General features: G+C 47.6%; 1 pseudogene; it reads right to left on the bottom strand.

The window, feature by feature from the left end:
• Positions 1-3,084: 3,084 nt before the first annotated feature.
• On the bottom strand, positions 3,085-3,212 carry LOC136588916 (U2 spliceosomal RNA; annotated as a pseudogene).
• Between the last annotated feature and the right edge of the window lie 20,463 nt (positions 3,213-23,675).

The following is a 23,675-nucleotide window of genomic DNA, read 5'->3' as shown; positions in this document are numbered from 1 at the left end:
GCCTTCCTCTCTGTTGCATCGCATGAAAGCGTGATTTTTGTGCGGTGCGATGCAACTTTGACAGGAGGAAATCCTATCATCACAGCCATAACCTAAGGCCTATATATATACACACACATCACCTAGGAGCGCTGCCCGGCGCTGCTGCAGCTTCCTCCCAGTATATATATATATATATATATATATATATATATACACACTGGGAGCTGTCCAAATCCGCAGCTATGGTTGTGGTTTACACGGAGAGACGACAAGGAGCCGTTCATGTTTAGCCCATGTAAAGGACGCCATCAGCCAACAAATGAGCATTTCCTCGTTAGTCCGCTCATCGCTGCCATGTTCACACGAGGTAATGAGCGGGCACCAGTCAGTGGCCACGAACCTTCGGCCACTGCAGATATTGGCGCGGACTTCCCTTTTACGGGAACCCGTGGCCAGCTGTTAGCCCAGTAAACCAATCCCACGGGTACAATGGTGTCGCATCTGTAAGAAGTCCCCGCGCCGCACGCAAATGGCGCAGAGCGGTGCAGTTGGGGCCACGCCGTCTCCGCTAGGTGCTGTTATACACCCGCCCCTCCAGCCTCCTGTGCGACGACAGCCATGCATGAAGACTTGGCCTGCGCTGTGCAGCTGCTTCTGTTGTGCACATAAACCTCTCCATTTATGACCCCACCAGTCCCAGCGAAGACTAGAGAGCCCCCCCCCCCAATTACCCACAATGCCCCAGCGGAGACTATGGCCCCGCCCATTACCCACAATGCCCTGGTTAAAGCAGCTGTAAACACTAATGCCCACTAGAGATATGATGGCCTCACCTGCTGGATGTGCAGCTCTGCCAGCAGGAACTGAAGCCCGGCCACCGCACCCACCCCAGAAGACATGGAGTTCAGAACGGCTGCGTCCTCCCCAGAGCTGCCGCTCACTAGCCCTGCTCCCCGCTCACTGATTGGATGGTGCGTCTGGAGTGTAGTGGCTGCTGGGAGATCCTACCACTAGCCAATACATTCTATCCAGCAGATCAGTGAAGTGGCTAGAGTGGAGCTACTGAAGAGAGGAGCATTTTAGCATTCCCTAAAATAACGTAAACTGCGTTTTATGTCCGACGGAGGGGTAATTACAGAGGCTGGTTGGGATGGGCACATGGGGCAAGAAAACCAGGTTTCACCCCTCCTCTAATGCTTTTTGGGGTATTTCTTGACCTCAGCGACGGGTATGGGTTGTAAAAAGTGGCGCTCTGTGAAGCTGGCCATTCAGGAACTAGGAAAGCTGGGTGACAAAACATGTTGGTAACCTGATGACCATCATGGAGCTCCCTACCACTGACACGAACAGAGCCTCGCTCGGTAGTCGTCACCCCACTTGCCTCGGCTCCTGAAAACAAAGTGGTGTAGACATGTAATGATGTTGTGCAGAAGACTAGGAAAGCTGGAGGCAAGTTGTGGTGGCGGCCATATTCAGTTCACTTAGATACAAAAATATCGGATTAGTCATCTTAGTGACTTGGCGGAAGATGATGATTGGGATTTGTTCCCGCCAGGAACTTTTGTTCTAAAAGGAACAATCCCGTGGCCCCTTCAGCAGCACTCTGCGCTCTCACACTAACCTGCTATAGTGTGAGTGCAGAGCGCTGCTGAAGGGGCAGCTTTAAAATCCGCCCCACAGGTCAATTTAAACTGTAGATTGTTTTTCCGCATTATATGGATGAGATTTCTTTAAACGTGTGACTACTTCTCCATTCACTTCTGTGGAGCTGACGGAGATGGTCAAGCACTGAGCTCCCATGAACGGCGGAGTCGTAGTCATGCAATGAGACTAGTGCTACGCGACCAAAATTGCTGTATAGCCCTGCGACCTCACACTCTCGGGCCGGCTTCACACCACCGGTTTCCTATTGTTCAATCCACAGTCGTCGTCCACACGGAGGATCCGCAGCAAATCACACGCATTGAAAGATACATACTACTGCTACTTCCTTCACTCTCGCGGTCATCCGCATTACAGATTCTGCAGGAACGCAGGGTCGCCGTCTGGGTTAACAGCCAGATTCCGCTGTGGTATCCCGCATTCGGAATGTGAAGCAGTCGTGTGCAACCGGCCTTACTGAAGACAATGGAGTTGCGATACAACTCACAAGTAGCTGCGACCAATATATTGCAAAAATCCAACCTCGTAGAGGTTTAAGCAATCTATAGGTTGTGGGAACTTGCGCGACCCCATTGATATATTTGAGAATGCAAGTTCACAGGGCTGCACAGCGATCTTTGGTCACATGACCCATGTCATGGCGAAAGACTCCATAGAGCTCCAGCCTTAGGGCTCATGTCCACGACTGTGTTCTCACCGCAGAGACGCAGCGTTTTACGCATACCACCGTGGGCTCTTCGGCCAGATTCACACAGATGTATTTGCGAAGCATTTTATGCATGAAAAATATACATGCTAAATACACGTCAGTAGAACCCGCTGATTGCAGCGAGTTCCTTCACATAAGTGTATTTTGCATGCGCATTTTGTTAAAAAAAAAAGCAGTCCCCTTTATTTTCTCGTGCATTTCTGCAGGGGCAGAACATGTATTATTCTAATTACACTAATTGCCCATTTCAATAAATGGCGGCATGGTTGCGTGTTTTTTTGCGCTTGCAAATGTGCTTGATTCGTGCTAAAAGTACAGTAAGGGCCGCTTCACACAAACATATTTGTTTCAATGGATGCCTTCAGAATTCTCTTTACTCACACATTTCGCATGCGTGCAAAACCTCACCATGCTCTATTTTTGTGCACATTTGCGCACCAAGGGTCCCTGTACAAGTCTATGGGAAGTGTGCACGTAACCGATTCCTATCTCCAAAAAAAGTTATAATAAACAGCGATAAAAAAGTCTTATAAACTCCAAAATGGTACAAATAAAAACTACAGGACATCACGCAAAAACACGAGCCGTCGCACAAGTATCATGCGATACTTCCGCCATGTATCACGTGGACATGAGGCCTAAATCTAAGTGCTTGGTTGTTAGCAGCCGCAGCTGCGCTGCACCTCTTGCTCATCAGTTTTTTTTCCTGCTTTTGGAAACTGCTGTAGGAAAGGGGGTGCACCAGTACTGGAGGTACTGCAATACCAGGTCAATGTGCGGAGTGGACAGAGCAAGCACTTTTTCCAGCTCCCTGTTCTAAAAATCCATTTAATATATGATCCCCAGATAGGGGACGTATCAGATGCAACACGCTCAGCCAGCACTCCGGGCACACCCACAATGCACTGAGGGAGCCGGAAGACCTTTGCATAGCCCCGCCCAACGCCTTCTCAACCGTGGTGAGCCGTCCCCGCGGGAGACCCGCGCCTGAATGGAGCATGTCCGGATTTTTTCCTGCACGCGGGACCCGCGCCTGCAGGGAAAAATGACATCCGCAGGTATTTTACTACCTGCGGGTGTCTAATGCATCCATATCCATTGCATAGCGCCGATCGCAATGCCGGGGGTGGGGGGGTCCGAACAGCCCGGGATGACAGCTCCATGCTGCGGACACCGACAGCATGGAGCTGTCACGTCCAGAGCCCGAGGGGCTTTATTCTCTGCAGGACACATGTTTTTACGTCCTCAGAGAATAAAGCCCACTTCGGGAGGACGTAAAAACACTATGGCCCGGGGCGTGGCTTAGCAAGCAAGGAGAGAGGTCGCACGCTGTTTTGCTCCTCCACAGAATCTCCCTTTTCAGCCCTTTTCTGGGTCAAATCAGTGACCCAAACAGAGGCAGACAAGAGCACAGCACCTGGGGACCCACCAGAACCCACAACCGGCCCGGACAAGGCTCACCTGGTGATCTCCAGCCGCCAAAAAGAAGCCGAAGAGCCGCGGCCCTGCACAGCGGCCCGCGCCCGCGGCCTAACCCGACAAGTACCGCGCTCAGAAACACCCGGCGAGGACCGCTCACGGAGCCCCAAGCAGAGGACTACGGCACAAGGTAACCCCTGCCGACTTGGAGGGGAGGCTCTGTCACCCTCAGTGCCCGCGCTCTCACCGCAGCGCCTTGCAAATACACAGCCGCGGCTCCCTCCCTCTGAATATACCGCCGTGGCCACCAACCTGCAACTCGGCGGCACATACACTCATCAGGGTGATCCCCCGCTGGACTAATCCCCACGCTGGTGGTTTTCCCCCTCCTGCTCCCCAGAGCCGACAATCAGCACGGGCGGGCACACCGGAAGATCTGCACCTAGTCTCTTGCTCCCTGTGAGGCAGCGGCCATCTCGCCCCCCCCCTCCCCCCTGAGTCGAGCAGGCTGCTTGGCATACTAGCCAGACCAGAGCAGAAAAGTAAAAGTAAAAAAGAGAGGATACTGTGATCCTCCCAGCACATCAACACCAGGCAAAGTTTAAAGCAGTACTCACTATTTCTGACGTGCAGCGGGGGAACGGAGGTCCTCTCCCCGGAGCTCTCAGACCGACAGCAGGCTCCATTAACCCCTTAGTGACCAAGCCTGTTTACGCCTTAATGACCAGGCCAAATTTTGCAAATCTGACACATGTCACTTTAGCATGGAAAAAGACCAGAAAGGTTTTGCATATCCAAGCGATTCTGACATTGTTTTATCGCCACATGTTGTACTTCATTTAGGTGGAAAAAAAAGACCGATAGAATTTGTGTTTATTTATAAAAAGCGCCAAAATTGGGAAAATTTTGAAAAAATCGTCATTTTTTCACATTTCCAACTGCAATATCTCAAATATGTGCAAACATAATATAGAAATTTTTGCTAAGATTTATATTTCCATCCGTTTACTTTATTTTGGGCGCACATTGGAAAAACTTTCGTTTTTTTTTAACCATTTAGGAGACGTACAAATGTAACATTACTTTTCAGCATTTTGAGGAACACTTTGTTTTCCTACACCAATCCAAGATTGGAAAGGCTCATAGGAGTCAAAATGATAGATACCCCCACAAGTGACCCCATTTTAAAAACTACACCCTTTAACGTATTCACTGAGGGGTGTCATGAGTATTTTAACCCCACAGTTTTTTTTCAGGAGTCAATGCAATTTAGAAGAGAAAAACAAAAATTTCATATTTTTGCAAATATGTCATTTTAAAGACAGGACTTTTTTCTATAGTACACATGAAAATCAGGATTTGCACCCCAGAATGGATACCCCTGTTTGTCCCGTGCTCAGAAACATACCCATTGTGGCCCTAATCTTACGTTTGGATGCACAATGGGGCCCAAAATGAAAGGAGCAATCGGTGGCTTTCGGAACAGAAATTTTGCTTGAAGGAGATTTAGGCCCCATTGCCCACTTGTAGAGCCATTGAGTGACCAAAACTATGGAGAACCCCCACAAGTGACCCCATTTTGAAAAGTAGACCCCTTAACGAATTTATCTAGGGGTATAATGACTTTTTTGACTTCACAGTTTTTGAATGAATCTAAGCCAAGCCGAAGGAAAAAAATTACAATTTTCATTTTTTTGGTAATTCTGTCATTTTAAAAGCAGTTTTTTTGTACAGCACATATATGAATGAAGACTTGCACCCCAAAATGGATACCCCTGTTTCTCCCGTGCTCAGAAACATACCCATTGTGGCCCTAATCATATGTCTGGATGCACAATGGGGCCCAAAATGAAAGGAGCAACCGGTGGCTTTCGGAACAGAAATTTTGCTTGAAGGAGATTTAGTCCCCATTGCCCACTTGTAGAGCCCTTGAGTGACCAAAACGATGGAGAACGCCCACAAGTGACCCCATTTTGAAAAGTAGACCCCTTAACGAATTTATCTAGGGGTAGGATGACTTTTTTGACTTCACAGTTTTTGAATGAATCTAAGCCAAGCCGAAGGAAAAAAAATACGATTTTCATTTTTTGGTAATTCTGTCATTTCAAAAGCAGTTTTTTTTGTACCACACATATATGAATGAAGACTTGCACCCCAAAATGGATACCCCTGTTTGTCCTGTGCACAGAAACATACCCATTGTGGCCCTAGTATTACGTCTATATGCACAATGGGGCCCAAAATGAAAGGAGCAACCGGTGGCTTTCGGAACAGAAATTTTGCTTGAAGGAGATTTAGGCCCTATTGCCCACTTGTAGAGCCATTGAGTGACCAAAACGATGGAGAACCCCCACAAGTGACCCCATTTTGAAAAGTAGACCCCCTAACGAATTTATCTAGGGGTATAATGACTTTTTTGACTTCACAGTTTTTGAATGAATCTAAGCCAAGCAGAAGGAAAAAATTACGATTTTCATTTTTTTGGCAATTGTGTCAATTTAAAAACTGGTTTTTTTGGAAAGTGTACATAGGAATGAAGACTTTCGCCCCAAAATGGATACCCCCATTTGTCCCGTGTTCAGAAACATACCCATTGTGGCCCTAATCTACTTAAAGGAAACATAGCTAGGCCTATAATGGAAGGAGCACCCGTTGGATTTCAGGGTACAACGGAATAAATTCCAGTCCCCATTGCCCACAGTTAGAGCCATTGAGCGTCCAAAACGATAGAGAACCCCCACAAATGACCCATTTTAAAAACTAGACCCCTTAACAAATTCATCTAGGGGTGTACTGCATATTTTGACCCCAAAGTATTTGAATGAATCTAAGCAAAGCAAAAGGAAAAAATTACGATTTTCATTTGTTTGTCAATTTTGTCAATTTAAAAACTGTTTTTTTTGTACAGTGTACATAGGAATGAAGACTTTCACTCCAAAATGGATACCCCTGTTTGTCCCCTGTTCAGAAACATACCCATTGTGGCCCTAATCTACTTACAGGACACATGGCTAGGCCCATAATGGAGGGAATGCCCGCTGGATTTCAGGGCAGAACTGAATAAATTCCAGGCCCCATTGCCCACTTATACGGAAATTGACTTCCTAAAAATAATCCCCCCCCCCCCCCCGCCATCCCCATTTTTTGGCATTCCCTAAATATTAGATAAAGGTAATAATATAAATGCGTTTTATGTCCGAAGACAGGGGTAATTACGGAGGCTGGTTGGGCTGGGCACATGGGGCAAGAAAACCGGGTATCCCCCCTCCTCCTCTCATGTATTTTGGGGGGTATTTCGTAACCTCAGCGGCGGGGATGGGGTGTAGAAAGTGGCGCTGTGAGGCTTTGTAATCTTGCTGCGGTGCAGCGGTCTCACAGAGAAGGCGCTCAACAAGCTGCTCCTGGAACTGCAGGAAGGCGAGCGTTCCCGGGGCTTCTTGTAAATTACGGATTACAGGTAGCGGTCTGAATAACGCCGGGCTCACGTAGCCGTAGGCGGAATCTGCTTGCGGAGGCCCGCAGCGGATTCCAGCTGTGAGCCTGGCTGTGACCCTGCGTACGGTTGCGTAATGTACTGCACATAACTGCCTACTCACACAGGCGGTTTTTTGTTTGCATTTCCCGCACCGTCGCTTAGAGATGACCCGGGTACCCGCAGCCCGTACACAATGTGTTTGCATATGGGGTGCGAGTATATCCGCGGTCATAGAGCACAATGGGCTCTAGGTCGCAGATATTCGTGGTAAAATATAGCATGCTGTGTTCTGTTTCTGCGAGTGGATTACGTAATTCCGACCCGCTAATTGGGGGGAATTGTGTAATCCAATGCATGCGATTGATCCGTGGATTACCGCTGATCAAGCGCATGCAGAACCTGTAATTCCTCTCTGGTCACGCGTGACCGGCCTAATGTTAGTTCGCTACTTTATCATGTGACCGGGGACCGCTCAGCGAGGCCGCTGGTCACTGCTCCAAGCACTCAGCAACCGTTGGTCGCTGGGAGCAAGGAGATTTAACATTTCCTGGGCTTCCCGGCTCCTGCGAATGTGTCCGGCATTTTGCCGGCGGGCGCATGCTCAGCAGCCGGAAGGGTCCATGGAGGATAATCGCATCTGGATTCAAATGCGGAAGCCTCCGAGAAGATGTTTCATCTCCTCCCACCGATCGCATCGGTGAGGGGAAATGAAACTGCCACTTTTTAAAGAACTTTTACGTGATCGCCATTATGCATTGGATAACGGCGATCACGTGACCAGTAACCGCTCACCGCGGCTCCCCGTGACATCTCCAGGCTCTTGGCTACCTTTTGTAGCCAGTAGCAGGGAGATTTTATATTTCTTGGGCAATCTTTCACTTTTGCGCATGCGTCCGCCATCATGCTGACGGGCGCATGCGCCGAAGCTGGGGTAAGATCCGCGGATCAACATCCCACCAGGGAACGAATCCGGGACCTTGGGTACGTAATTTCATCCCCCCTTACGGATACGATCCATAAGGGGAGATGAAACTTTAACTTTTTAAACTTTTTTTTACTTTTTACTTTTTTTTTTTTTTTTTACTTTTTAACTTTATATGATCACCGTTATCTGATGGATAACGGTGATCATATGACTGGAAACCGCATACAGCGGTCCCCAGTCATATCTCCCTGCACTCGGCTATCTGTGACAGCCGGGTGCAAGGAGATTTTGAATTTGCCGGGCTCGCCGGCTTCTGCGCATGCGCGCCGCATCGGCACATCGCAGAAGCCAGCGGGGGGTCCAGACACCGGCCGGAGGACATCGGCGGACCTGAGGTGAGTATTTTCACCTCCCCTCATGGATCCGATCCATGAGGGGAGGTGAAACTTTTCTTTTTTTACACTTTTTTTTAACTTTTTTGCGATCGCCGCTATCCATTGGATAACGGCGATCGCGGTACCGGGGACCGCTCACCGCAGTCCCCGCTGACATCTCCTGCCTCCCGGCTACCTACAGGAGCCGGGAGCCAGGAGATTTTAAGTCTCCCGCGCCGCCGGGCCTTCTGCGCATGCGGCTGACGTAATGCCGCCAGGCGCGCATGCGCAGAAGGACGGCTACGGCGCCCGGAGCATCGGGACAGCTGGGAGTCGTGCGACGGACATCGGTGAGTAATTTCAGCTGCTCCGATGGATCCGATCCATCAGAGCAGCTGAATCTTTAACTTTTTGGGCACTTTTATTTACTTTTTTGCGATCGGCGCTATCCATTGCATAGCGCCGATCGCAATGCCGGGGGGGGCTCCGAACAGCCCGGGATGACAGCTCCATGCTGTCAGCTACCTGCGGACACCGACAGCATGGAGCTGTCACGTCCACAGCCCGAGGGGCATTATTCTCTGCAGGAAGCATGTTTTTACGTCCTCAGAGAATAAGGCCCACTTCGGGAGGACGTAAAAACACTATGGGCTGGTCGTTAAGGGGTTAAAGTATAGTGCAGTTCAAATATCAATGCACCACAGCACCATCTAGTGGCCAAAACAGAGATAACCAGGACCTGAACCTCTTCTCATCCCTTTCTCAAAGCACTAAACAAAGCCAATCCTTGCCCATTAGAAAGAGCAACGAGGCCCCTAAGGCCTCCTTCCCACGAGCGTGACGGGCTCCGCCGCGTAATATTACGCAGTGAAGCCCGTCACGGCGCCCCCCAGAGACCCCATACTTACCAGCGGAAGATCGCGTGAAGACGCTTCCCCGCCCACCGCCGTCGCGTCATGTGACACGCCCACCGCGTCACATGACGCGGCCGGCCGTGTCACGTGACGCGCCGGCCGCGTCATATGACGCGCGGCGGTAGGCGGGGAAGCGTTTTTTCACGCTATCTTCCGCTGGTTGCAGCGGGAGATAGCGTGAACGGACGGCTTCCATTGACTGCGATGGAAGCCGTCAGCGCGTACACCCGCAGCAAATAGAACATGCTGCGGGTGACAACGGGAGATTTCACGGTGCGTAATTCCGCGGTGGAATTACGCATCGTGTGCATTGTGCTATTAGGTTCAATAGAACCTAATAGCATGGGGCAACGCAGCGGATTTTTGCCGCGGATTTACGCGGCGTAAATCCATTCGTGGGAAGGAGGCCTAAGTGTGTTGAGAAGAGGGACCCACAGTTAACTACAAGGAGAATACCTCCCCACCTTACTGCCAAGTGATCTGTGGAGGAATATCTGCATAGCCAGACTGCTATATAGAAACTGTCAGCAACCCACAAAGACAGACCCTGTGCCAAAGGGTACTGACAGAAAAACACTATATAGCCTCCTCAACATTACAAAATAGCCTGGAAGCAAGTCCCAGCCCCCGCAACACCCAAGGAAGCAATACATCGCGCGCCTCGCAGACGCAAATATCAAATTCCCGGTGCGACCCAGCGGACTCCTCAATCCCAAACACTTTCTTCTCAGCAAATACTGATAGTTCTAAAAAAAGAAAGGACTCTTATCAGGCAAAGCCACACTTAACAAATCTTCAAAACTCTACAGGAGCGCTACCTAAGGCACTCAAGATGGAATAGCAGGACTCTATGTTCTAACTCCACCCGCCACATGAGGCTCCTCAGCAACACATAACAGGACCACTCAACATCAATGAGCTTCTAAAGGAACTTTTAACAAACAACTACGCCTTCCAACGCCTCCATAAAGAATACGCCACCCGGTAGACCACTATACAACAAATAGCGACCAATCCACAGCGCATATCCAAGAATTAACTATTCAGGATGGTTAAGCGACGTATTAAAGCAACGGCCCCCAGGAGACTCTCAGAGTACTTCCCGCCTGGCACACAGAGCAACAAAAACAAACCCGCCACATCTCATTCAAACATCCCCGTAACCGAAGAAATACCCAACACCCACAGCCCTGCGGCTCTGTCTCCATACTCCTCCACAGGATCTCTCCCGCCTACCCCAGCCAATCCCAACACCTCCCCTGGAAGCGGAGGGAAAAGGAATGTTCAGGACCCCCTACCAGCCTCCCCCTCCCCAAAAGGACCGGCGGCAAAAAAGAGCCAAAATAACAATCCACAAGAAACTCCCCCGCAGACAGATCCTATCAACAATCTCCAAGCTTATCCCGACTCTGAAAGCCCCTTAAAGGGGTTGTCCCGCGGCAGCAAGTGGGTCTATACACTTCTGTATGGCCATAATAATGCACTTTGTAATATACATTGTGCATTAATTATGAGCCATACAGAAGTTATAAAAAGTTTTTTACTTACCTGCTCCGTTGCTAGCGTCCTCGTTCCCATGGAGCCGACTAATTTTCGCCCTCCGATGGCCAAATTAGCCGCGCTTGCGCAGTCCGGGTCTTCTGCAGTCTTCTATGGAGCCGCTCGTGCCAGAGAGCGGCTCCGTGTAGCTCCGCCCCGTCACGTGCCGATTCCAGCCAATCAGGAGGCTGGAATCGGCAATGGACCGCACAGAAGAGCTGCGGTCCACGGAGACAGAGGATCCCGGCGGCCATCTTCAGCGGTAAGTATTGAAGTCACCGGAGCGCGGGGATTAAGGTAAGCGCTCCGGTAAACTTTCTTTACTTCCCTGCATCGGGGTTGTCTCGCGCCGAACGGGGGGGGGGTTGAAAAAAAAAAAAACCCGTTTCGGCGCGGGACAACCCCTTTAACTATAAACGCTCTGAAGACTATGCTAATATCGCTGCAAAAGGACATTTCTAAAGATATACAGAGCCTCTCTGGTCAATTACAATCTAACATCGACCACCTAGCTACCAGAACGGACCACCTTGAACGGAAAATGGGAGAATTTACCAAAGCCCACAACGAGTTGGTAGATGCGCATGGCAGTATGGAAGAAGTCGCATATTTGAGAGAGAAGGTCATAGACTTGGAAGACCGATCCAGAAGAAACAATCTCAAATTTAGGGGAGTTCCAGAGACTGTGACCCCCCCTGACATTCCACAATATATACTCAAATTACTCCAAACGCTCCTCCCGGACCTTCCCGAGATCGAATATGCAGTTGACAGAGCCCACAGAATTCCAAAAGCACGCTCTGTCCCTGAGTCAGCCCCCAGAGACATCTTAGCAAGAATACACTTCCATAAAATAAAAGAGGAAGTCTTGGCAGTTGGAAGGTGTAGAGGCACACTACCGACTCCATATGAAGACATACAAATATTTCCAGATCTTTCAGCCGCCACTCTGCAGTCTCGGAGAAAGTTTACAGAAGTTACAGCAGCACTACGAGAGGCGCACATCAAGTATAGATGGGGATTCCCAACCAAACTACTGATCTCAAAAAATGGAACCATCCAGGTTGCCACCTCGCCAGAAGAAGGCGTCTCGTTCCTGAAACAATGGGGGATCCCTATCCTTCAGAAGCCTCTGAGGACGGCGGTAGAATCTCCTACAAGAATCGAACAAGACTGGAAAACAGCAGATAAGCATGGCAGACACGCATAAATTGATGTTGTAAAGGGTCTTGAACCCATAGTTATATTTCTCCTTTACGGAGCCTAAAGTGGATGGTTTAAAATGCCACCCCTACCTAAGGTTCATTCATCCAGTGCAGATAGGCGCTGGATGAACAATATTTTGATTTTGTTAACTGTTAATGATGTTTTTTTTCCTTATGTCAAATATAGTTATAAAAGGTTCAGTAGGAGGCCACTTCCCTACCCCCCCACCATACTTAATATGAAAAAACACAACGACTCCCCAGCGTATAAACCACCTACCAGTTATGCCCATTAGCATCACATCCCTAAATGTAAAAGGCCTGAACAGCCCCTATAAACGTAGCATGCTTTGGAGACAGGCTCTTAAGTCCCACTCAGACATCTTCCTCGCCCAAGAGACACACTTCCTGAGAGATAAACACCCCCCCTGCAACCACCCTAAATTTCCAAACATTTTCCTGGCATCAAATGAAGGGAAAAAAAAGAAAGGCGTAATGATAGCCATTAGCCGGAACGTTACATTTTCCCAAAAAAACGTATACGTGGACCCAGGCGGACGATTTCTAATATTAGTCTGCGTAATTAACGCCACCACCTACACTCTAGTAAATGTCTACTTCCCATTTAAAAGGCAGGCCAAATTCTTCAAACATGTTCTTTCCGAAGTGGCTAAAATTCGAGAGGGGAATTTGGTGATCGGAGGAGATCTAAACTCAGTGGTGGACCCTACCTTGGACTCCACCGCGAGCGGCAGGGGCATGTCACCCATTGTCCCAATCATACACTCAGAAGAATTATACGACGTGTGGAGGTGCATGCATGGATCGTAGAGGGACTACACGTTTCTCTCCGCGCCACATGCATCTTATTCTAGGATAGATATGTTCCTGCTGCCACGGGCAGGCCTCGAGGGGGTTTTACAGGCGGATATTGGAACAATATCATGGTCTGACCACGCCCCCATATCCTTAACGCTCCAAGAGAAATTCAACTACTCCCCATCATTCCCATGAAGATTAAATGAATACACTTTAAACCATCCTGAGCATGAACTACCTCTTAAAGAGGAATTAGAAGGATTTTTTGCAAACAATATAGGATCAGTCCCGAACATCTCCACAGTGTGGAATACACACAAAGCCTACATGAGAGGCATATTTATTAAACTTGGAGCAAGAGCCAAAAAGAAAAGAGAAGAGGAATTTAACCTCCTAATGGACAAAATTAAATCCCTAGAAGCATTAAATAAAAATAAACCTACCCCACAAAGGACAACAGACCTTTTTAACCTTCGGGCGAAGCTACAAAACCTGTTGGTTTTTAAACATGACATCGCGTTTCAAAAACTCAGAATGCAATTTTATGCGCACGACAATAGGACGGGGGCCTTACTAGCGAAGCAGCTCAAAGATCTTAGAACTAAAGAAAGAATTGCATACCTCCTCAACCCACAAGGCAGAAAAATCTTCCATCCCCAAAAAATGGCGAACGCATTTGCTGCATATTATTCCTCCTTATATAACTTAAAAAATAACCAAAACATACACCATCCCCAAAAGGAAGAAATACACAGTTTCCTACAAAGTGTGAACCTCCCTCGCCTGTCTCCCGAGCAAATAGAAAATCTCTCTTCCCCAATCACCTCTCAGGAAGTGGAGGACGTGATTAAATTACTTAAGCCCCACAAAACCCCAGGCCCGGACGGATTTTCAAACGGTTATTATAAAAAATTCGCAACGCTCCTGGGCCCTCATCTGGCATCTGTGTTCAACAGGGCGATGGAAAACGTCTCCTTCCCACCCGAGATGTTGGAAGCTCTGATCGTTACAATCCCCAAACCAGGGAAGGAGAATACATCCCCAGCCAATTTCCGACCTATCTCCCTGTTGAACACAGATGTAAAAATTTACGCAAAAATCCTTGGTATAAGACTGTTCACAATCCTTCCGGTATTAGTAGCAACAGACCAAGTGGGATTTGTCCCCCAAAGACAGGCATCGGATGGTACCCGTCGCTTTCTAGACCTGGTCAGGGTGGCCGAAAGGAACAGAACACCAGCTATGCTCTTAGCACTAGATGCTGAGAAAGCATTTGACCGAATCCATTGGGGGTTCCTGGAAGCCACCCTGGAGAGGTTTGGATTTTCAGGACGTATCAAGACAGCAATTATGTCCCTGTACTCTGCCCCATCAGCAAGGATATTCGCCTCGGGATGCCTTTCCTCTCCATTTGCCATCTCTAATGGTACAAGACAGGGGTGCCCCCTTTCCCCCCTAATATTTGCCTTGGTAATGGAACCACTGGCTGAAAAGTTTAGGACTAATCCAAACATTCAAGGGATCAAAGTAGCATTACAAGAACATAAGATTGGTTTATATGCAGACGACGTCATTTTAGCCATTACTAACCCAACCTCTTCCCTGCCACATGTCCAGTCTACTTTAGACCAATTTGGAGATGTCTCATACTATAAAATCAACAACACAAAATCCCAAATGTTAAATTTAGGCCTGGACCCCAAGACGACCCAAAGCATTACGGAAGCATTCCCTTTCACATGGTGCAGCAGTTCTATGCCATACCTGGGCATCAACATAGCATACCCCAGCTCCCTCACCTTCTCCAAAAACTATCTACCACTTCTTAACAGTATCCCCAATATTCTAAGTAAGTTTCGCAAACCCTTCATCTCCTGGGCAGGTAGAATAGCGGCAGTCAAAATGATGATGCTACCCCGAATCCTATATGTCTACAGAACAGTACCAATCCCAATTCCGTCCCAATTCATAACCAAACTCCAAGCCTTGATTAACCAATTCATCTGGGAAGGATCCCACGCTAGAATAAAATTCGCCACTTTAGCAAAACCATACGAACTGGGAGGTATGAGAGCACCTGACATTAAGCGATACTTCGCAGCCACTATTCTAGATCAAATCAAACGTTGGTGGGTTACCTCATCCCCCCAAAAATGGGTGAGCATAGAAAAAGCAACATTGGGAGCCCCCCTGATCTCCCTTCTCGGAGTTGCCCCCCCCCCCGCTGCCAACTCGTACCCTACCAAGTCTTCAGGTGTCGGTGCAGATTTGGAACCAACTAGTGGCATCCAATTCGGAAAAGGTCTCGGCCATATCCCTCCCCCTGAGATTCCTATCCTCTATACTCCCGGACTTTGAATTTGGGACCTGGAAGAGAGCTGGGGTGAAAAAAGTAGGAGATCTATGGGAAGAGGCTGCTATAATGGACTTCCCTACATTAAGCAGAAAATTCAATCTCCCTAGTAAACTGGGCTTCTCACATTTGAGATTGAGATACGCACTACAATCCCTAGATATTAGTAAACCACTATTCCCAAAAACGGCCTTTACTTTCTACTCGCTCTCAACAGAGGTCTCCGGAGGCATATCTACTTTTTACGAGAGCTCGTTCTCTCAGATCTCCCAAACCAAATCAGCCCATATGATGCTATGGGAGCTTGACTTTAAACAAACATTCAGTCTGGAAGATTGGAGTAGGGCGCTTGCATGGACGAAAAAGATATCGCATGGAATAGCACACTGGGAAACATCCCAGAAGATATTTCTTCGCTGGTACCTTACCCCAGCTAGAATATCTAAGATGAACAACCTAATCCCGGAGACCTGCTGAAGAGAGTGCGGTGCGAAAGGCACATATTTTCACATGTGGTGGCTTTGTCCAGTCATAAGATCGTTCTGGAACACAGTGTTCAACTTCATCCACTCAGTCACCCACCAATATGTAGCCCCTGACCCGACCCTGGCCCTTTGTTTCCTAAACACAAAGAAGCTATCCCCCTTCTACGCGGCTCTCACCTCACACATTCTCCTAGCGTCACGTATGGCAATTGCCAAACACTGGAAAGCAAAGGAAGCCCCCTCCATACTGGAGGTAAGGAACTTAGTAAACCACACATTTCATTTAGAGGAGGCCTACTCACGAAGATTTGCTTCCGGGGGCCCACGAATGACCTTTTGGGCAACCTGGATAGACTATATGACTAATAATCCCTAAAGACACGAAAAGGCAATGCCACCTCCCTTAACTGCTAAACCCAAATGAGGCGGACCTGCTGACCCCCCACATGTTCTAACTCCCCCTCCGTCGACCGAAGCCCCCCCTACCCACACCCCGGAAAACATACGGTAGTATGGTAAATTCGATAGATTTTGGACTCAAATAACTCATCAGTCCCCATCATAAGTGTACCTCCTCTATCTCATGTTATTTTATTCCATGTTATTTTATTTTATTTTGTTCCTCTTTCAATATGTTATATATATATGCTCTATTCTGCTCTGTAGTTCTGGTATAATTTGGATATTGCCACAGTACTACTACACTTCAATATGTTAACAATATGAAAAGTCCCTTTTTTTTTCTCTTTTTCTCTTTTGATTGTAATGGAAAATTGTTAATAAAGAGACAATTAAACAGGGTCATTTGTGGGGGTTCTCCAAAGCCGCTCAAGGGCTCCACAAGTGGGCAATGGGGCCTAAAACACTTTCATGCAAAATAACTTCACAAAGCCACCGGCTGCTCCTTTCGGTTTGGCCCCCATTGTGCATACGGACACAAGATTAGGGCCACAATGGGTATATCTCTGAACACGGGACATACAGGGGGTCTCCATTTTGGGGTGCCAATCCTCATCTTCATGTGCAATATAGAAAAAAATCCCATCATTAAAATTAAAATGACATATTTGCATTTTTGACCCCCTCAGTGAATACATTAAGGGGTGTAGTTTATAAAATGGGGTCATTTGTGGGGGGATCTATCATTTGGACACCCATGAGACTTTGCAATCTTGGCTTGGTGCAGGAAAAGAAAGTGTTCCTCAAAATGTTAAAAATCAATGTAAAATTTGTACGTCTCCTAAATGGTTAAAAAAAAAATGAAGTTTTTCTAATGTGCGTCCAGAATAAAGTAAACAGATGGAAATATATATCTTATCAAAGATTTGTACAGTATGTTTGCACATGTTTGAGATATTGCGGCTGAAAATAAATTACATTTTTATAAATTTTTTCTCAATTTTGACGCTTTTAATAAATATACACTAATTTTATCAGACTATTTTCACCACCTAAATGAAGTACAACATGTGGCAAAAAAACAATATCAGAATCACTTGGATATGCAGAGCCTTTAGGCCTCATGTCCACGGGGAAAAGAAGAATTAAAATCCGCAGCGGATCACCCGCACGCGGATCCGCACCCCATAGGGATGCATTGACCACCCGCGGGTAGATAAATACCCGCGGATGGTCAATAAAAGTGAATTAAGAAAAATGTGGAGCATGAAAAAAAAATGGACATGCTCCATTTAGGTGCGGGTCTCCCGCGGGGACGGCTCCCGCAGGCTTCTATTGAAGCCTATGGAAGCCGTCCGGATCCGCGGGAGACCTAAAATAAGAATAACTTACCCGTAGCGGACCGGGCAGATCTCCTCTTCTTTGCGGCCGGATCTTCTTTCTTCGGCCCGGCGGATGTGCCCGGCGCGCGGCACGCCTATAGCAGTTTGTCTCCTCACCAACCATATGTATCAGTGTTATGGTGGATGGTCTATATTGCATCTATTACTTCTAGTTCTAGCTGTTTGTCATCCCTTTGATGACTGTCAGGATCCAACACCCCCCCCAGGATCCAACAGCGCCCCACCCATCCTTCCCCTCTGAAGGTAATATAGCGCTCACTAGCTCCACAAGACTAGATTGGAGCGGCTCCTCTCTTCAGTAGCTCCACTCACTTACCCAAAGGAAGCAGCTGGTGGCATCACCAGCTTGTTCACACTCAGGAGGCTCTATTCCCTGCAATTGGCTTAGTTCCGTGGGTTTGCATAGTTATTGCCTAATACATCTCTAAACATCTATAGGCAACACACTGTTCCTGCTTTTTTCACTCCTACTTTAATAGATAAAGATATATTATTTGGACAATTGGTATGTTTCTCCGAAGGTTTGTTCAGTTAGTGGAAATTTGGTACAGTATTGTGATGGAACCTGTACGTTTGCTAAAAAAAATAAAATCTAATGTAATGTCTTTTTCGACCAATAAGACAAATTGAACACAGCAAGTGTGTGTGTGAGAGAGAGGGGGTGGCTGAGTAAGTGGGTGAGCAGGCGGGCGGCTGTGTGAGGAGCAGAGTGTTTAGGAAAGTTTCAGAAGGAGGACCAGCACATTGGATAACTTTTTCGTAGAAAAATCAGCTTTTATTTTCCCAGTATGTAAGCATGAAAAGGAGTGCGACGTTTCAACCTCACATACCAGCTCTTTATCATACATACACACACACACACTCATACATACACACACACTCATACATACACACACACACACACTCATACATACACACACACACATTCATTCTCACACACACACACACACACATTCATACACACACACACATTCATACATACACACACACATTCATACATACACACACACAAACACACACATTAATACACACACACATTCATACACACACACACATTCATTTTCACACACACACACACTCATTCTCACACACATTCATATACACACGCACACACATTCATACACACACACACATTCATAAGTTTCACCTCCCCTCATGGATCGGATCCATGAGGGAAGGTGAAGATACTCACCCCACTTCGTATCCATAAGGGGAGATGAAATTACGTACCTAAGGTCCCCGGATTTGTCCCCTGATGGGATGTTGATCCGCGGACCTTACCCCGGCCATCAGCGAGAGGAGATGAAACCTCTTCTCGGAGGCTTCCGCATTTGAATCCAGATCCGGTTATCCTCCATGGACCCTTCCGGCTTCTGTGCATGCGCCCGCCGGCCTCCACAAGTGGATTCTACATACGGCAGTGTGATCCCAGCGTTATTCAGACCACTACCTAGAATACATAATTTACAAGAAGCCCCGGGAACGCTTGCCTTCCTGCAGTTCCAAGAGCAGCTTGTTGAGAGTCTTCTGTGTGAGACTTCCGCACCATGGCAAGCATACGAAGCCTCACAGAGCGCCACTTTTTACACCCCATACCCGCCGCTGAGGTCAAGAAATACCCCCAAAAAAGCATGAGAGGAGGGCGGATACCTGATTTTCTTGCCCCATGTGCCCATCTCAACCAGCCTCTGTAATTACCCCGCCGTCGGACATAAAACGCAGTTTATATTATTACTTTTATCTAAGATTTAGGGAATGCTAAAAATTGGGGATGGCAGGGGGGAGGGGGGTTGTAGAGGGGGATTATTTTTAGAAAGTCAATTTTTTTTCCCGCACAAGTGGGCAATGGGGCCTGGAATTTATTCAGTTGTGCACTGAAATCCAACGGGTGTTCCCTCCATTATAGGCCGTACATCATGTGGATGGCGTGGGATCAGAAGCTGAGCTCACACCATCCGATAGCGGGCTTCCCACTGCTACAGCGGGGTACATAAGGATAGCGATCCCTACTATTAAACTCCTACATTCTGTTGAGATGTAAGCAAGTAGAGGATTCCCCGAGGGAGCGTGCTCCCTATGTTATGTCGTGTGGCCCTTGTAATCGTGGCGGGCCGATTAGTTGCCATGACAACAGGTGTCCCTGCTTGCCATTACCTATGATCACTACTGTAACTGATGAGGCATTGCGGTACAGAAGCCTCTTGTATAATCATGGCTGTTGTGGCCCCTATAGAGAGAGATATAGATATTCAACTTTTCTGTGCATTTTCCTCTATTTCATATGGGGGGGGGGTTGTATTGCAGACGAATAGTTTTACATTCAGTAAATCCTGTGCCTCGCTGAGAACTGTCTGCGTCGTTTTAGTTTGGTTTTCTCGCTCCGCCATATTTTCTTTGGGCGACTTTCAGGAATCTTTTCCTCCGTTATTCTCATCCGTGACTTACAGCTCTGTTTGCGCCTGACGTACATGGTAACAACTAGCGAATGCTGTCTGAAAAAAAACATATCTTTCATCTGCTGTGTAGCATGGTATCGGTAAAGCCGGCCAAGGGATCGCTCTCCTCGAGGCACAATTGCGCTTCGTGCCGCCGAGTGTATTGCGCCCACGCTCCTGGGAAGAAGCTTTCGCAGTAATGAAGAGCGATAGCCTCGAACGCCCCTTTAACAATATTGTTTAGGGCTATTGGACTGCTTTTTGCCTGTGACTCACCTTTTTTTTTTTTTATAAGCTTTTTCTTTCAAAGAATTATGACGGAGGATCCTGAAAAACTGCGCAATATTTTACACCGATTGAGTACACAGAAAAGATACCCAAACACAGCGGCCTTTGGTTTATCAGGGAATGACACTTGGTGTAAAATCCACATTTTTAATAAATAATAAAACGTGATTTGAATTTGTTTTTTTGTTTTATCTTATTTATGTTTTCAGACTCCTGATTACCCACGCTGTAAAGCCGGCTGCACATGGCTGTGACAGGCTCTGCCATGGAATTCCGGGGCGGAGCCCGTCACGGCGGCCCCAAGAGACCCCAATACTTCCGGTTTCGGAGTCCCGCATGACGCCTCAGCGCGCATGGGCAATCGAGCGCGTGACGCCTGATTCTACGCGGATTGTATTTTTCTAGTGGACATGAGGCCTAAGGCCGCCTGCAGACGGCCGTGTCGCATCCAGCTGCTCGCAACGGGACCCGACCTGAGCGCCTGCAGAGAGCAGTGCGGAACTCGCCCGCTCCCGCAGCTCTGACTCATGTGCCAGCAGACGGCGCATGCGCAGAGCCGGCAGCCAGCGAGTGACGTTTATGTCCGGGGCTCTGCGAACCCCGCACAGAATTAGAGCATGGCGCGGTTTGTTTTCTGCGCGTGATTTCGCGTAGATAAACCACGGCCTTCTGCATAGGATTGCGTATTAAAATGCAATCCTATGCAGGCGTGTACAGCCGGAAATGTACGGTGCTGCGTCTGGCATAGACTGAAGTGGCAGCGGTTCGCACTCGTCATCAGCTGCGTGTGTGTATGTACGTGCGTGCGTGTATGTATGTGCGTGTGTGTACGTGCGTGCGTGTGTGTATGTATGTATGTATGTACGTGCGTGTATGTATGTATGTATGTACGTACGTGCGTGTATGTATGTACCTACGTGCGTGTATGTATGTACCTACGTGCGTGTATGTATGTGCGTGTATGTATGTACGTATGTACATGTATGTACGTACGTGCGTTTATGTATGTACGTCCGTGCATGTACGTACTCCCGTGTATGTATGTACGTGTACGTACGTACGTGTATGTATGTACGTACGCGTGTGTATGTACGTACGCGTGTGTACACGTACGTCGAATTTGGACAATAATTTGCTGTGTTAAAATTTCATCTTATAGGCCGGATAACAGATTACATAAAATTTTTGAATTTTTATTTTTTATTTGGCATTTTTGGATACACTAATAGCTTTTATTTATTTTCTTGCAAACGTACAGGTGCCATCACAATACTGTACCAAATTAGCACACAGCTAACAAAGCTTCGGAAAAACATACCAATTGTCCAAATGAGATGTCTGGATCTATTAAAGTTGTGGTGAAGAAAAGCAGGGACAGTATGTAGCTTATAGCGGTTTAGAGATTTATTAGAGATCTCCTGTGTGATCGTTGTCTGGGTCTCCTGGACTCATGGTTAGGGTAGGGAATAGCGGTATAACCAGGAGCTTAGAAGTTCGCCCGCTAGCTTCACGTTTTGTCTAAAATGTCAAGTAATACCTGTTCTTTATAATCAGCCTATCTGTTAGTAGTGGTTGCATTTTTGGCTTCTGTATGCAGTGTTTTCTATCTCTGTGTATTCTGTTCTGTCTCTGTTATATGCCATGCGTGTGTCCTGTTCTGTGGCTCCTAAGATCAGCTATGGCCCAGTTCCGAAGACCGCTGGGCCGCCCTCTTATTTGGGCGATGTCTACGCTTAGGTTGGGCCACTGTCGACCCCCCCCCTTTTAGCACAGGGTCAGTGGCATGGATTCCATGTGAATTTCCTGTGTGCATGTATACTACTAGACTACTAGTCCTTTGGTCACGATGGTGTTGGCAGTCTGCTAAATCTGCCCACACGATCATAACAGTCTGTTCAGAAAGCCGCATAGTACTGATTACATTTTGGGTCCCATTTGTGCATACTAACATAACATTAGGGCCACAATGGGTACATTTCTGAAAACAATACAAACAGGGGTATCCATTTTGAGGTGTCAGTGCACATGAAAATGATTTTGGGGGAAAAAATTTTAGAATAGCACATTACCCGAACACTTTTTTTTTTTTTAAATCTAAATTGCATTAATTCCTGAAAATGTGGGATCTAAATAATGTGGCGCGCATGCGCAGAAGCCGGCGAGCCCGGCAAATTCAAAATCTCCCTGCACCCGGCTGTCACAGATAGCTGTATGCGGTTTCCAGTCATATGATCACCGTTATGCATCGGATAACGGTGATCATATAAAGTTAAAAAGTAAAAAAAAAAAAAAGTTAAAAGTTTAAAAAGTTAAAGTTTCATCTCCCCTTACGGATCGTATCCGTAAGGGGGATGAAATTACGTACCCAAGGTCCCGGATTTGTTCCCTGGTGGGATGTTGATCTGTGGACCTTACCCCAGCTTCTGTGCATGCGCCCGTCAGCATGATGGCGGACGCATGCGCAAAAGTGAAAGATTGCCCAAGAAATGTAACATCTCCCTGCTGCTGGCTACCAAAGGTAGCCAAGAGCCTGGAGATGTCACGGGGAGCCGCGTTATGCGGTTACTGGTCACGTGATCGCCGTTATCCAATGCATAATGGCGATCACGTAAAAGTTCTTTAAAAAGTGGCAGTTTCATCTCCCCTCACCGATGCGATCGGTGAGAGGAGATGAAACATCTTCTCGGAGGCTTCCGCATTTGAATCCAGATGCGATTATCCTCCATGGATCCTGCCAGCTCCTGGGTATGCGCCCGCCGGCAAAATGCCGGACACATTCGCAGGAGCCGGGGAGCCCAGGAAATTTTAAATCTCCTTGCTCCCAGCGACCAATGGTTGCTGAGTGCTTGGAGCAGTGACCGGGGGCCTCGTTGAGCGGTCCCCGGTCACATGATAAAGTAGCGAACTAACATTAGGCCGGTCACACATGACCGGAGAGGAATTACGGGTCCTGCATGCGCTTGATCAACGGTAATCCACGGATCAATCGCATGCATTGGATTACACAATTCCACCCAATTAGCGGGTCGGAATTACGTAATCCACTCGCAGAAACAGAACACGGCATGCTATATTTTACCGCGGATATAGAGCCCATTGTGCTCTATGACCACGGATATACCCACAGCCCATATGCAAACACATTGTGTACGGGCTGCGGGTACCCGGGTCATCTCTAAGCGACGGCACGGGAAATATAAACAAAAAACTGCCTGTGTGAGTAGGCAGTTATGCCCAGAGGAGCGTGCGTGGCCATTTGAGTCTCCTCACTTAGTTTATAGTATATAGT

The sequence above is a fragment of the Eleutherodactylus coqui genome, chromosome 13, assembly GCF_035609145.1.
Source record: "Eleutherodactylus coqui strain aEleCoq1 chromosome 13, aEleCoq1.hap1, whole genome shotgun sequence".
NCBI classification, from domain to species: domain Eukaryota; kingdom Metazoa; phylum Chordata; class Amphibia; order Anura; family Eleutherodactylidae; genus Eleutherodactylus; species Eleutherodactylus coqui.
The sequence above is the reverse complement of the archived record's forward strand: the minus strand, read 5'-3'. Positions and strand labels throughout refer to the sequence as shown.